Below are 17,733 nucleotides of genomic sequence, written 5' to 3'. Positions count from 1 at the left end.
GCGGCAGCGCCTTGATGATGATGGCGACCCCTTCTCATTCTCCTTGGATGCTGCTAATGTTTGCTTTACCTCCCTGCCTCGGTATTAACACGATTTATACATATAATCTTTTTTTATGCAAATCAATATGTGGTGTCCGCCTATCCTACTCTCCCGTTGCCACCCCTAAAACACCATGTACCCAGGCATTTCAGCTCACACAGAATTAATTTATTCATAATTGAAGTTTGAAAAGTTAATAAACTGCAGTGTGCCTCAGCTTTTTGCAACAGCTCAACATAAAGCTACAGCTTAAGCAAATATTCATTTATATAGGCCAGCTCATGTGGATCCTTTCCATCGACAACTAGTATTGTCAAATACCTAATGTGTGGAAGAGTGATTGTTTTGTACTAGTTTATCATGGAAGAACTTAAATAAAACAAGTGCCATCTAGTGATTAAGTACTTGTCTATAGTTATTAATTAATTATTGCTTTAATTTTATAAATAAAATAAAACACTTATTTTAGGCAAAAGTCTACAATACAATGGTAACTTGTTACCTGTGGGAGGTCTTGGGTTCCGTTTATTATAAATGTGTGTATATATAGAGAGAGAGAGTAATTGTTAAAATGTAAAACACTCATTTATTTAAAATTATAAGACTACATCAAAATGAAAATGATAAAAATAAAAATATATTTATATTATAAGAGTTTATATATTATATTAAATATAATTAAATAAAATTAAAATAATGTATGATATAAATTTTATATGTATATATCAAATTTATTAATTGAAATATATATATGTGTGTGTGTACACACACACACATATATACATATGTATAAATGTATATATATGTACATATATGTATATATATGTACATATATATATATGTGTGTGTGTGTGTGTGTGTGTGTGTGTGTGTGTGTGTGTGTACATATGTACATATATGTATATATATGTACATATATATATATATATATGTACATATATATAGATATGTACATATATATATATCTATATATATATATATATATGTGTGTGTGTGTACATATATATACATATATGTACATATGTACATATATATATATATATGTATATATATGTATATATATGTATATATAATTGTTTAAAAATCTATTTTATACTAAAATATTAAATCTTACATGATCAATACTTGAATTTTAAAAATTTAAATTATAATAATATATTATTATAATATATAAGACTCAAATGTCTTTAACCATTCAAATGAATAACAAATAGTTTTCAAATTTTATAAAGTTAAAAATCTTTAATTTATTGTAAATGCATTTCCACAATCCATCAAACTAACTGTGCAATTTCTAGATTTAGATTTTGTGAGTATTTTTAAGCCAATGTTTCAGGTCACACTCTATGAACCATCATTAGGGTAATAATAGAGTAGTAAGCAGTTGAGAAGTGTGTGTATGTGTGTGTGTCTATATATATATATATATATATATATATATATATATATATATATATATATATATATATATATATATATACATACATATATACATACATATATACATATATATATACATACATATATATATACATATATGTATATATATATACATATATGTATACATATATGTATATATATATGTATGTATATATGTATGTATATATATATGTATATATGTATGTATATATATGTATATATATATATATATGTATGTATATATATGTATATATATATGTATGTATATATATGTATATATATATGTATGTATATATATGTATATATGTATATATGTATATATATATATATGTATATATGTATATATGTATATATATATATATGTATATATACATATATACATATATATACATATATATATACATATATACATATATACATATATACACACACACACACACACACACAGATATATATATATATGTAATTTACTTATTATTTCCAATTTTTTCAATGAATTCTATTTATTATTTCTTTGTTTGTATGTATGTATATATATTTTTTGAAATTTTCTTTCTAGTTTTCTTATTTTCTTTCAAGTGATTATTTTTCTTTTATATATATAAGAAAAATATAAATATATAAGAAAAATAATCACTTGAAAGAATATATATATATATATAGTTTTAAAATTATTTTTTTATTTTTTCATTATTATATATATATATATATATATATATATATATATATATATATATATATATATATAATCTTTTATTTTTTATCATATTTTTTATTCATATATTTATATTTCATTATACTTTTATATTTATATTATTTATTTTTATTTATATTTTTATATATTATTGTGTTGGTTGTGTTTTAGCTTGGTATTAGGATTGTAGATATTATTTTTATTTTTAATTTTGCTATTTTCTTTATTTTTATTATGTTGTTCCTTTCTCATTCTATGGTCCTTGGCCCTCCTAGCCTTTCTTTCATATTTTTCATCTTTTTTCTCCTCTCTTCAGTTTCTGCCTTGTACCTCCCCCTCTCTCCCTCCTTCCCTCTATTCTTTTTAAGTCTCCTCCATCTCTGCAACCTACACACTTCTCAACTCCTTACTGCTCTATTATTGCCCTGATGATGGTTCATAGAGTGTGACCCGAAACATTGGATTAAAAAATACTTACACAATCTAAATCCAAAAATTGCACAGTTATCTTTCATTTATACTATATAAATAAATAAATAAATAAAAAATTGAAAAAAAATATAAACTATGATTGGTTGATGCATTTAGTTTTGATCACTAGTTAATGTATGAAATCAAAAAATTGTCACAATAGTACTTAGCCTACTGAAAAGTAGTAATAATATTAATTTTGCAACATGAATCAATTATAGCCCCTCTTTACCAGATGAGACATATCTAATCAATTCCATCTCTTTTTCTACAACATGAGACATTATTGATCAAGATCTTTAAGCTACCAATATAAAGTAGGTAGGATCTATACGTTGCCTACATTTTCTTCTTGTTATTTTGTTATAGTGAACTTAATATTTATCTACCATTTATCATTTTCAATTTCTCATCTTGTCATAAATTGTAACACCCTACAATTTCATGCTAGTTTTTAAATCATTTTCTAGTATGCCCCTTCCGCTCTTCAAACTTCACCCCTTTCTAGGTAGATCTAGCATTATAGTCTTGGTGAACTATGTTAATTTGTGTCATAGTCACATCTATAAGAGGCCAAAATTTGAGTGTGTTAGAGTGCCTATTCAAACTATTTATTACTAGATCTTTGATATTTTGATATGAACTTTAGAAGTTAGACTAAATGCACAAGGTAGAGGAATGTAAATATGTTCTTTATTTCTTATGATTACAAGATGATCTCATCATTCTAATTCAAGAGCATGCTATCATTTATTCAAGCACAAGAAGCATCAAGAAACTAAAATAGAAAAGAGGTTACATATGATAATTCATATACCTAATGTATGGTAAAAAGAACATGAAATTGAATTGTTAGGTTTAATTGTAATAATTAAGAAAGAGTAAAAAGAGCTATGCTCAATATCATTATGCAATAGCCATCACCATTTGGTCTTCTCTATGATTATTGATTATCTTTCCTATAACAAAGATCCTAGATGAAGATGTTGTCTCTTTGTAATCCTACTCATTTATCTTTCTAAAAAAGGTTAAAGAAAGCATTCTAGATATGGAAGAATGTGTAGCATCTAAAATATTATGTACCAATCTTCATTTTCCTCTATAATGTATAATTTGAATGAAAATAAAAAATTTTATTCAAAAATACATAAGAAATTATAGGTTGAGAGTATTCACAATATATTAGAGTTGATGATATTTGTGCCACAAGTGGGTCACTTCTAATTAAAAAATATATTATTGAAATGAAAATTAAATAATTTATTATTAAATCTAATATTTCTACAAAAAATTAATTACAATATAGAATGAAATTCTAGATAATAATTAAAAATGTCATACGAGATGTCTTAAGCCAATAGCTAGAGATGGAAGAGAACATCTATCCTAAGTACATATAGGATTGCCGATTAAAACTACCATACTAGATGTCTTGAGCCAAGAGTTGGAGATGGAAGAGAATGCCTAGCCTTAGTAAATATAGGTTTGCCAATATGAGCAGAGATACAATGATAATTAATAAGGTGATTTCCTTTTCCATATAACTAGTTCCATCTATTCTCCACCAATATAACACTCCATGACTTGGATGGGGTTCATTTCCTCATCAAACATTAAATCACCGAGTTATTAATATTTTTTAAGTAAGTTAGATTTATATTGTAAACACCTTTATTTTTTGATGAATGACAGTTTACTTCCATTGAATTCTTCAAAAATGATGTATTGAGATTTCAATAAATCTATGTTAGAAATTGCTTGTGCTCCATGTAACATATATGCATATATTAGTATTGTTATGAAGATCAAATCTATGTTATTTTAACTCTAATCTAAACAACATTAACTAAAATTTTATCTTTTGTTTTTAATGATATGTATTTGCACTATAGAATATTTTAGGTTTTTGGTTGACATTGTTCCTTCTGATATATAAAATAATCTATATATACACAAGGATAATAATTGATTAAACTATATATTTTTTCCAATAACTGGTCATATTGCTAAATTAGATTAGTATTGCAACACAGTTGGCGATCATGTTATGTTGATTAGATTACTTAAATTGAAATCATCATTGTCTCTCTATCAGCTTCAACCATGAGCTTCTGACTACTTTTTTATTGATTTGTTTTATTTACGTGCTTCCATGATAGCTAGCCCAGACAATAGTTTCAGACAAGGATGATATAGAAAGTTATTTATTGCCAATTGATAGGACCAACAAAACCTAGTACACATATCGAGCAAAAAAAAAAACTAACATATATAATTAATTCATCATATTAGTGGTTTCACGTTGATGTGAAGTTGTTGGGCACTGGCTACGGTGCAACATATTTGCATCGAGCCGCTGCCCTTTTTCCCTGTCCGTCCCTTAACTGACTGCACTATCCTTCGCTGAGATGAAATAAGTTTCGTGCCCGTTCTGTAGCATTCTCGTACTCTGTGCGCTCTGTCCCTCTTTTCTTTCATGCATTTAACAATATTAACATGCTCTGGTTTATGAATACATGTGCGTGCAGGGCACTGGCTAAATAGCCACGAAAATGCACCAACAAAAATGCACTAGTTAACTCTGTCGCCAACTCAGTCAGTCATGTTACTTCCACCCATTCACATACATTTTGAAAGACTGCAGAGAAGTGTACGTCTGCAGAGACTACTCTAGAGAAGTGTCAGCTTGGCCCACTGTCTTTTTGAATTCGGGGACCAATTCCAGCACATGTGTTGTGAAAATGAGCCAATTTATAATGTGGCACTAAAAAAAGTGATAGTGATGGTTTTTCTTGAGTTGTTTTAAATATGATGGATACTTTTTTTATTGAAGTCTTTTTCCACCATTTTTTACGCTAAATTTCATTTTCAGTTGAATGATCAATATGAAAATAATGAGGGTAAAGTTCTGATTAATTATCACATAGATCATATATAATTATGAAATCTTATTTCTTATTTCTGAAGAAGAAGTCCCAAAAATTAATGGTGTTACACAAGCAAAATTTCATACTTTCCAAATGAATTGTGGAAACTTGATGATAGTAGTTGATATATTATAATCTTAAAATAATTTTTTTAGTAGTCATATTATAGTTAAAATAATAGATAATTGATTTTAAGATAGATAGTTTCTATTATAAAAAATATTTTTAAGTTAAATTTGATTTTTAGATGAAGGATATGAAAATATTAGAAATGAGTGTGATTCAACTTAAATATTTAACAATTAGTAATACATGTTAGTCACAAATGTATTAGAGGTAGATTGTATTCTTTGTATAGTAATATGCAATATAATTTTTGATGTGATTAAATTGTTTCTAGTTAGGCCTCATTTTCATTTTAACAACATGATAATATTAGAAATGTACAACTTCTACTACTAAATGTTTTACATTAACAGTAGAATGTAGTCCTTACTTGCTAATATCGATAAATAATGACTTGTCAAATTTTATTTTGTTGTAACTATATAAACTGATCTATTTTAATATGATGGAAAATTTCTTGCACTTAAGTCTTCTGTATCCTTTTCTAACTAAATGACATGAAGATATTAGAGATGGGCGCAATGTTAATAATTTTACATGTTGTTATAGATGTATAAGAGGTAAAATATATTCTTTATTTATTAATATTTACACAAACTTTAAAAAGTGATAGAAATCATATTTCTTTTATGTTATCTAGATTTTAATTTTAATTACTAATATTTTAATTGTTTTATCATTCAACATATTACTATAGTAGTTTCTTGTTTTTTATTATTAATTACTATAAATTTTTTAAACTAATTAATAATAAAAAACAAAAAATACTATAGTAATGTATTACTAATATTACTAAATTTTTATTAATTACTATATTACTAACTTTTTATTAATTACTAAGTGAATTAATAATAATTATAAAAAGTTAGTTATAAAAAGTTATAGTAATTACTATAACTTTTTATTAATAATAATATTTTAATTTTAATTACTAATATTTTAGTTGTTTTATCATTCAATGTATTACTATAGTAGTTTCTTGTTTTATAGTATTAATAATAAAAAGTTATAAAAAAGTTATATTAATTAATGATAAAAAACATTAATTAGTAAGTATTATTAATATGTTGAATAAAAAGTTGTTAGTTATAAAAAGTTATAGTAATTAATAATAAAAAACAAGAAACTATTATAGTAATATGTTGAATGATAAAACAACTAAAATATTAGTAATTAAAATCAAAATCTTGATAACATAAAAGAAATATGATTTCTACCACTTTTTAAAGTTTGTGTAAATATTAATAAAACAACTAATTACTAATAAAAATAGTAAAACAACTTTACCTCTTATTAATTACCTCTTATTAAAATAGTAAAACAATTTTAGTAATTACCTCTTATTAAAATATATTACTATAGTAATATATTACTAATATTACTAGTTTTTTATTAATTACTAATATTACTAGCTTTTTATTAATTACTATATTACTAACTTTTTATTTATTACTATATCACTAACCTTTTATTAATTACTAAGTTAATTACCTACTATAGTTGAAAAAAGTTAATAATAATTAATAATAAAAAATAGGAAACTAATATAGTAATATATTGCTAATATTACTAACTAATTATTATTACTAATATTACTAACTTTTTATTATTAATACTATAATATTATTATAATTAGTAATATTACTAATGAATGTTTTTTAACTAATTACCTCTTATTAATAATAAAAATTAATTACCTCTTATTAAAATAGTAAAACAACTTTTTTAACTAATTAATAATAATTCATAATAAAAAACAAGAAACTACTATAGTAATATATTACTAATATTACTAATTTTTTATTAATTACTATATTACTAAATTTTTATTAATTACTAAGTTAATAATAAAAAACAAGAAACTACTATAGTAATATGTTGAATGATAAAACAACTAAAATATTAATAATTAAAATTAAAATCTTGATAACATAAAAGAAATATGATTTCTATCACTTTTTTAAGTTTGTGTAAATATTAATAACTAAAGAATAAATTTTACCTCTTATACATCTATAACATGTAAAATTATTAACATTGTGCCCATCTCTAATATCTTCATGTCATTTAGTTAGAAAAGGATAGAGAAGACTTAAGTGCAAGAAATTTTCCATCATGTTAAAATAGATTGGTTTATATAGTTACAAAAAAATAAAATTTGACAAGTCATTATTTATCGATATTAGCATGTAAGGACTACATTCTACTGTTAATGTAAAACATTTAGTAGTAGAAGTTGTAAATTTCCAATATTATCATGTTGTTGAAATGAAAATGAGGCCTAACTAGAAACAATTTAATTACATCAAAAATTATATTTCATATTACTATCACTTTTGTCAGCGTCACATTATAAACTGGCTTGTTTTCATAACACGTGCATTGGAATTGGTCCCCGAATTTGAAAAGATGGTGGACCGAGCTAACACTTCTCTGCAGTAGTCTCTGCAGATGTATGCTTCTCTGCAGTATTTCAAAATGTACGTGAATTGGTGGAAGTAACATTACTGACAGAGTTGGCGATGAAGTTAGCTGGTGCATTTTTGTTGGTGCATTTCCGTGGCTATTTAGCCAGTGCCTGCGTGTAGTGGCAACATTATAATTTATCTAGTAAATGGAAGCTAATATAAATATAATTTATCTCATCAATGGAAGCTAATACAAATTTTCCATCTCTAAGTCCCAGCCATACCATTATTGAAGCCAATCAAAATTGTTTATTTTTTATGTGTTTTTAGAGATTTTATTAGTTTTATTTTAAGATTTACTTTCATGTTTAAAATTATAAATAATATTTTTTAATTTGAGTATTTTAATAAAAATCCTAAATAACTTTAAAATAAAGAATATTAAAATAATTCTTAAAGAATTATAACACTTCATTAAATTATAAATTTTTTATATCTATAATAATATTTTGAATTATAATTTAATCAAAATCTTGTACTAATTTGATTCATTATTCATTTATTATTTTTATTACTATTATATAGATTGATTTAAATTATTAAAAATTATATTATATAAATAATAAATTAATATATAGCAACTATATTATTTATTTCATTCAATGTTCTAATATTATTTATTTTATATAGTTTTTTTTAAATGCATATATATATATATATATATATATATATATATATATATATATATAAGATTTATAATGAAAAATTATTGTCTCCTTTATGTTTCTTATTTCTTCTTAATAAAATTTTATCCCTTTTTAATTTTATAATCTTTACCTTATACAAATGTGTATCTACAAAGGATATAGATTATCATTGGTTTAATTTTTATTATGAGATATAACAATTATTTAAATATTTAACATAAACACATTGTATAATGTCCCAAGTCTATATATCCAAGACTAGCTCGCAATTCCCTATTCATGTTGTGTTGTAGACTCTTTGCCTATCATTTAATACTTATTAAAAAAAAATAACAAAATAATAATTTTTTTTTTTTAATAAAAAAAAATAGAAATGTAAGTTTGCTTTATATTACATTGACTCTGCAATTTTTTTCTTTAGAAAAGTTAATCTTTCATTGTCAAATAGAATTTATAGCATTATAGCATTATAAGTAATATTAGTCTGTAAACTTAGATTTAAAAAATATATTAATTATTTTTAATATTACAAAGGAATAAAATAATAAAGCTAACTAATATCAACCTATAATTTTATTGTGACTATGCATCCATCCAAACCTTATAAAAGAAAATTGTTTTGAAATAAATTAAAGTTCTAAGTGGTTGGGTGCAAATATGTTGCACATTGTCTATAATGCAACATATTTGCACTCAATCATTGCCCGTCTCTATGCCTGTGTCCAGACTGTACTGTCCTTCACTGAGGGGACAAAAAATAAGTTTCTATTCCATGCAAGATAATTTTGTTCATTTCAAATTACAATAATCAATAACTCATCAAAGTGATTACTTTATTCTTTTCAAACACTTTTTATATATTTTAATAGCACTATTACTTAATTCTTTTTAAAACTAAACCTGTTTATATATATTATATGTTAGGGTTTAGTTTAATTCTAAAATGATATATAATATTTTTTTATGTGAATATTTAAAATGATATGTATGAAGACATTTTCTTTTAATCTTAAATAATTAAAATATAAATAATATTAAAATAATCAATGTATTAGGAAAAAAATAGTTTTGAGATTATATACACTAAATTATAATTATAATTTGATGATAATTTCAAATTTTATTTATGCTTTTATATATTCAAATAATTATATTAGAGATATTTATTATAACAAGTAATACACCTAAAATTTGGAATGATAAATTTAAGAAATGATTTCTAATTGGTTATTAAAAATCATGAATACTTACAATTTAACTTATAAAATATGTAAACTTAATTTTATAAAAATATATTAATTTTTTAATAATATTATATAGTAAATCATTTAAGTAAGCTAAGAACTTACTATTAAATAAATTGTTCAAAAGTAAATAGAATATATTGTTACTTTATATTGAAAAAAAAACTATTATTTTTAATTATAATTTAATCCAACATTTCTATATTATTTTGTAATAAAATTTACTATAAATTTATTAAATGTTAAATACATAATATTATATAGTAATAAATTTAAGTAAATTAAGGACTTATTATTTTATAAATTATTTAAGATTAAATAAAATATATTTCTACTATCAAATCTAAATATTCAAAAAAAATTATTATATAATTTTTATGTAGATAATTTAAAATGATGTTAAAAAAATTATTAATATCAATATTTGTATAGTTTTTAATTTTTTAATTAAATAAAATAATTTTAAATTATTTAAAATAAATATTGAATTAATATAAATTAAAAATTATATCTATGTACAAATATTAAATATTATAAATTAATATTTATGTACAAAAGTAAATAGTGGCACATAAGGACACTATAGTGTTAGACTCCAATGCAAGTACAAGGTGATATTTAGGTAGAAAAAATTAGACATAACTTACCACGTTCCCTTATTTGCAATGAGTTGCTCCCCTAGTACTAGCAGGGAACCATCGGTATTAATTTTAAATAATTTATTTAACAATAAGTTCTTAGATTACTTAAATTTATTACTATAGTATTATAAAAATTAATTAATTTTTCAAAATTTAAGTTATAAATTAAATTTTGAGTATTATTATGCATATCATATTATAATTCAAATCAATACAAGATTTTGATTAAATTATAATTCAAAATATTATTATAGATATAAACTTTTTCTAATTTACTGAAGTTTCCAATATTTTATAATTCTTTAAAAATTATTTTAGTATTCTTTATTTGATGATGATGGGGAGGACATAAAATTTTATGCTTCTTTTATATGAACATGATCCTCGAAATTCTAAATTTCACTATCCACATGATCTCAATATTTCTAAAATTCATTTTAGGCCCACCATATCAACTTAAGATTTTTTGTTTTCTCAAGAGTCACCAAATATTGATGTAAGGGTCATCTACATTAAATAAGAATGATAACTAGCACTTGCACCAGAAAGAGGTGCAAGGGGTAGGCCGATAGGTTTTATTAGTAAAGAAATATTTAAGAGATGTAAAATTAAAGAAAAGATTTCAAATTGGTAGCATAGAAGTATTTTTTTTAACGGAGTAAAGACATATACACATTACTAACCTCTTTGGAGTTTTAGACATTGTACAACTTTAATATTTTCTTTTCTTGTTACCTTTATAATCTTAGATGTGATCAATCGTGATTTAAGTAAAAAAATCTATAAGTCCAATACTCTTCCTAGTTTAGAGTTAATTTTCTAATTCAAAGTTTGTTTAGTCCTTAGTCCTTACTGGATTGAGGATGATATGTGAATCTCTTAATTTTTTTAATTTCCTAGTTCCTAGATCTTTCAAATCATCATTCCTTCAATTGATGCATCTATTTCTATGATATTTTTTGTAGCTTTACCTATGAGCTTTGAGATCTTTTCACACACATTGTCATCCCAATTATGTACTATGCTTCATATTCTTGCAAGACCATAGACTACCTCTAGAAGTCACTTCAAAGTTTAATTTATACAAACCCTACCGAAGGTGTTTCAAACTGGTCCATTTTTTTCCTACTCTTTGACCCACTGAGAAGGATTTGTAATCCATGTCATTCCTTCCTAATTTTATAAACATGTTTTCTATTTACTTTTTGTTTCCAAGGCTATTATTTATTGCTTCCACTTAGTTGCTTCTATTGCATTGAGAAGGGAAATTGTTTCCATGTTCTTTCCTTGAAATAACATTTTGTTCCTTTCTTTCAAGATCTCTTAAAGTAAGATTAGAGGTAGTTATGTGATTCAACTTATTTTCTACTCTTTATTTATTATTATTTAATATTATTATTACAATATCATACTAAGTGTGTTAAAACAATAAAATGGTTCTTAAATTTTAAAAATTCTTAATAAAGATAATACAAAGAAAAATAAATAAAATCTTTTAAATATTTTTGAATTGGTAGATGTTTTACTATCTAATTTTTAAAATATACTATTTATAAATTAATAAAATACATAATTGATTTATTTTATGAGCTCTTCACATTCAGACTCAAAGTAGAACTTAACATTTAAATCTTAATCTTTCCAAATCCAAATCTTTCAATAAACACTTTTGAGATCTCTTTCTTCCATGAATTAAAAATGCATCCTTTGTAAGAAACATAAGTGCACAAATTAGAATATTTGTAGTACTCAAATAAAAAATTAAATTAGATGATAAGATTTTTATTTCAAATGTTGAAAAGTGTTAAAAATTTCTCTTGGCTAATAGCCATTGTTTTTTATTCTAGATTTTAATTTTATATGTAAAGTTAAGATTTTAAATTTTATATTATTTCTTTAAAATGTTATTATAATTTAATCAAATTCTAAATAAGTTCACTTTTACACATTATTGATAGAATTGATTAAAATTAAAATTTATTTGAATTTAATATTATAATATTATTAGTATCCCCAAAAATAAATTGTTTTGGAACCAAAGAACCCAAATTCTAGCTTTCTCGTGTTTCACTAAGTGGATGCAAAATTGAGGGGGGAAATTCCTGATTAGTTAGCCACCCAAATTGATTGAAATTATCGATATGAGCATAATAAGTTGATCGAGTGAATTCCTTTATGGCTTCCGAGATTGATCAATATGCACAATCTCAATACGGTGAATTCCATTATGGCTTTGGGGTAACAATTTGAGGGGTCCCTTGATTCTGACCATGTTCCATTCTCATGGACTTAGCATGTGAAGGAATTTATAACTTATCTATGGAGAGAGCTTCTAGTGAAACTCAATTAGAATGAGATCCAAGTATAAAGAAGCTTGGGTAACCATCTAAGAGGAAAATGCTTCCCAATTATGGATCGCCAACAAAACACTCATTCAAGAGTTAAAAGAAGCGGCTTGGAAAGGAGGAAGATGAAGGAAAATTGTGCAATGAATTAATAGCATTTCTTATTGATAAATCTTCCTAAGGTTTCAGCGGCCAAAGATATTTGGATCGTAGACTTTCCATTAGATTGGAAGTAGAGTCAGAATTGAATATCAGTCAGCAGTCTTCCAAAGCAGTCTCACTGTTAAGTCTTATTTTAGAGATTTCCACATCTATCCATAACGAGGGTGAGCGTAAAAATATGACAACCAAAGCTATAAAAGAATGCTCATAGGCATGGTATATCGTGAATGTGGTTGAAAATGTTGCTAGTGAAGCAATTGTCCTTACCAAGGCTGCCAATGAATTACTCCATCGTATAGGTGGATCTTTGAAATTTGACTTCTTTCTTAATTATATATATTTTAAAAACTGACTTTAATTACCTTGATTGAAAATTTTAAATTTTTTCTACAATATTTCATTTTCTTGTGTCATTAAGAATGTATATATATATTTTAAAAAAAAACATCTAAAAGAATTTATATAGAAATGGGTCTTTCTTAATAAGAAGCCTAACAAAAGAGTCAAACTGGAGATGGAAAATCAAACCATAACAACAGATAGACAACATGACATGTGTTAGCTAGAAAGACAAAACACATGGTCAAAAGGATAGAAGCCCTTAAAAGGAAAGATTAAACTCACAACTCAAGAGAGGAATAATAAGAGTTTGAAGAACAAATTTTCTTAGACCATCTCGATTAGGACAGCTACTGACTTGGGTTTTTCTTTTGTTCTTATATCATATGTTTTAACGATCATTGGAAAATTAATTTTCTATTAATAGACATGTTACATTTTATTTATATTAGTAAAATAAATCTTTCATTTATATATGAATATTAATCTTTTCCTATGCAAATACCACCTCACACTATGAATTCTACAAAGAGCTCCGTAAATGGGGAAAAATCGATAGTTTAGCTTTAAGCTCTTCACTCACCTATAGAGGTCAACAAATTTTGACTTACAGATTAGGAAATTAGCCTAGGTCATTTTCCCTATATCATTTTTCTCTGAGCACAATAAAAAATATTGTTTAGTAGGCTCCTTTAGTTCGTAAAACATATATAATCACATAAAATTGAAAAAATTAATGTGAAATTGGTAAAGAAAGAATCAATGCTTGAAATAGTATTTATGATCACTCTTATCAGACTCAACCCTTCAAAATATGATGTCGTCGTCAAATGAGCGAGCACAAAAATGATAAAATTGTTATGTGCATCTAACAACGGACACCAACGATGAACATTTGATGTCTTAACTTATGATTCTTTAATGAGGAATTGCACATTGAGCATGATTCCTTTTTAGATGAAGCTCTTGTTACAAATTTAGATGATGTTCTTGTTGCAAATTGAGCCTCATCAATTCCTTCTCCCGCTGCAAATATTGGTGATGCTCTTGTTGCAAATCAAACCTCACCAATTCTTATTTTTATTGTTGCTACCTCTTTTTCTATATTAATTCTCCTCCATCTATAACTCCTACTGTGGTCTACTCTTCAACAGATGATGTCTATCTAACTTTCTCAACACTCTGCCCCTTGCGATGACAATTTTTCAAGTAGTGTTTCACAAACTATCTCCCTTGTGGTAGGGTTCCTAATGATAACATTGCTTGGTCAATCATCCCATGACATAGGGAAAATCACTTTTCAACTTCTCATTATTCCACCCACAACAATTCCACTCATGTTGTGGGTGAGTTTCCTACCCACTCTTAATGTAGGCTAGTAGCCTTTCTTCTAGTGTACCATTTAGCTTTGTATATGCCAACACCATTATTGCTAGTGTATCATTGACCTCTTTTCACATCTTTAAGTTTTAGCCGTGTAAGAACTGATATCCTTATTTTACTTCTGATTTTAACAAAAAAAACAATATAAAAGTATTATAAAAAACATATTTTACTAAATACACAATTCATAATATTGACAAATTATTTACTCCAATCTAATGCATCCCTCAAATAATAATTCTAATATTTAAGAATATTTAATACTATTAAGTAAGTCATAACGTAGAGATCATTTAAATTTAAGACATTTTAAGTAAATTAATAAATAAGGTGCTTTCCTTCGATTAAATGCAGCTCAATGGTATTTCAAGTCCTCTTGACATCTCTCTAGATGCAAATCAGTGATAGAAATATATGTGCAACCTCAGTCCAAGAGAAAAATTAGTATACAGTCCAAAATCTACACTGTTAAGCTTTATGAGCAATATATTGATAAGTATCATTACAATAAAATATTAGATATCTAGCTGTGAATGACATTTGAAAACCTTTAAGTCTTGAACAACATCCCAGAAATTCATTATTATAATAGGGAAAAAACAGGCGACGTATACTTTATATGAGAAATAAAGACGAAGACTAGATTTTTAAAATTTACAATGATGCAAAAGATTCTTTTGATAGGCATGTGGGGCACTTATTATTATTATAATTAAATTAAAAAAACCATCTAAGATTCCCTTAGTAGGCTAGCAACTCTTCACTTGCTTCCATCCATAACCCAAATCTTGACAAGATATGTGGATTCAATCAATATAGAACGATTTGTGTAAGGCCATAAAATGAGGTGCATGAAAAACTTGTCAAAGTATGACAATTTCAATAACAGTTCTTGAAAAATCCATCTACCTCTTACCACAAACAATAATGGTGGCATCTTCTGTCATCACAGATCCCCATTATATAAAACTTCTAATCTGTATCACTGGATTGTTAAGGCTTTGATTGAGTTGTCTCTGCATCATATATTCTTATTCTTCTTCAACAATCTTGGCTTGAGATTTAGTGATCTGTGCAATGGATATAATCATAATTAAACCAATAATCCTTCTTTTTATGATGTTTTTGTCCTTTCAAACACCCATCTGCAATGGGAGCGGGCTAAGGTTTCAATGATCTTTAGTTTTCCACTTTCAGCATGGTCTGGATAGACTTGGTAAGATCAGTGAACCCTTTTTTAATGTTTTTCAGCTGTACCCATTTCATAGAATTTTCCTAGAGATTGAATATACTTGATAAAATCTTCTGTCTTGGCACCAACAAGAAGATCAACCATGCAACCATAGTGCTCCATTGTAGGTACAATATGGTAGCATTGACTGATACCATTAAAATAATGCCAACCTTCATCTATTAAACCAACATGGCAACATGCAGACAAGACTCCAACTAATGTAATCTGATTTGGTTTTGTGCCAGAAGATTGCATTTGTTTGAAAAGCTCAAGGGCCTCCCTTGTAGAGCCATGCCTTGCATATGCTTCAATCATTGCGGTCCAGGAGACCACATCTTTTTTGTGCATTTTGTCAAACACATTGTGTGCATTTTTGGTACTTCCACATTTCGCATACATGTGTACAAGGGCACTTGCTACAAAAATATTAGACTGAAACCCGCTTTTGGTTATCTGTTCATGTATTTCCTTACCGCGCTCCAGAGCTGTCAAGTTGGCACAAGTTGGGAGAACACTGGGAAATGTCATTACATTTGGTTTCACATTCTCCAATTGCATTTGTTCAAACAGTTTCAGGGCATCTTCCCACCGCCCATTCTGTGCATACCCTGCAATCATAGTATTCCAAGTTGCAACAATTTGACTTGGAATTACTCCAAACAACTTCATAGCCTCATCAAAAAATCCATTCTGTTCATACACAGTAATCATGGCATTCCACAAATCCAAACTTTTATTAGGCATCCGATTAAAAAAATCCAAAGCCCGTTCAACATTTCCATTCTACCCATATCTCGCAATCATCGTCGTCCACGAAACATCATCTCGCTCAGGCATTTCCTCAAAGAGTCTCAGAGCTTTCACAAAGCGTCCATTTTGCACATAACCTGCAATCATGGCATTCCACGACACAACATTTGGATGAGACATTGTGTCAAACAGATATCGTGCATTCTCCAAATTCCCACATTTTGCATACATCTCTATCAGGGCATTTCTAAAAAACACATCGGACTGAAAATAGCTATTAACAATCTCTCCATGAACCTCCTTCAAAACATGATAATTTGTACATGCTCGAAGAATGCTAGAAAAGGTGAAGTGATCGGGTTTTATACATAAAGAAACTATGCCACAAAATCCTCTTCCAGATCCAAATGATCTCAAAATCTCCAAATTAAAGTTTGCTCAATTGTGCGGCACAGCTAGACATGGGAAAGCAAAATCTTCGTCTGAGATGCAACATAAATGCAGCAAAATCTTTGTCTGAGATGCAATATAAATGTAGGAATCCGCTGGAATCCAGCTGTATCTCACTTGATGAGATTGGACAGATTGAATCCAAATTTTTTTTATGCGATTAAACCATTCTCTAGCGCCTGATGCTATTTACCGACAGTTTATTTTTCGGCGTGAGACAACATCCGATTGCAGGCAATCCCAATGGGAAAGCCTATTGGCTAAAAATAAGGGAAAGTACAAAAAAAGACAAACATTGGAATCTTGTTTGCAAGAGTTAGCTCAAACTGACGACTTTGACAAATTAATAACTACAAGCTTGAAATTGGCACACACTATATATTTATAAATT

At 26.2% G+C, this 17,733-nt stretch overlaps 1 pseudogene; it reads right to left on the bottom strand.

Annotated features, from left to right (window-relative positions):
• Nucleotides 1-15,913: 15,913 nt before the first annotated feature.
• On the bottom strand, nucleotides 15,914-17,355 carry LOC149555094 (pentatricopeptide repeat-containing protein At2g13600-like; annotated as a pseudogene).
• Between the last annotated feature and the right edge of the window lie 378 nt (nucleotides 17,356-17,733).

This window comes from Cupressus sempervirens, chromosome 5, assembly GCF_028749045.1.
Source record: "Cupressus sempervirens isolate cs-2001-9-10 chromosome 5, ASM2874904v1, whole genome shotgun sequence".
Lineage (NCBI taxonomy): Eukaryota > Viridiplantae > Streptophyta > Pinopsida > Cupressales > Cupressaceae > Cupressus > Cupressus sempervirens.
The sequence above is the reverse complement of the archived record's forward strand: the minus strand, read 5'-3'. Positions and strand labels throughout refer to the sequence as shown.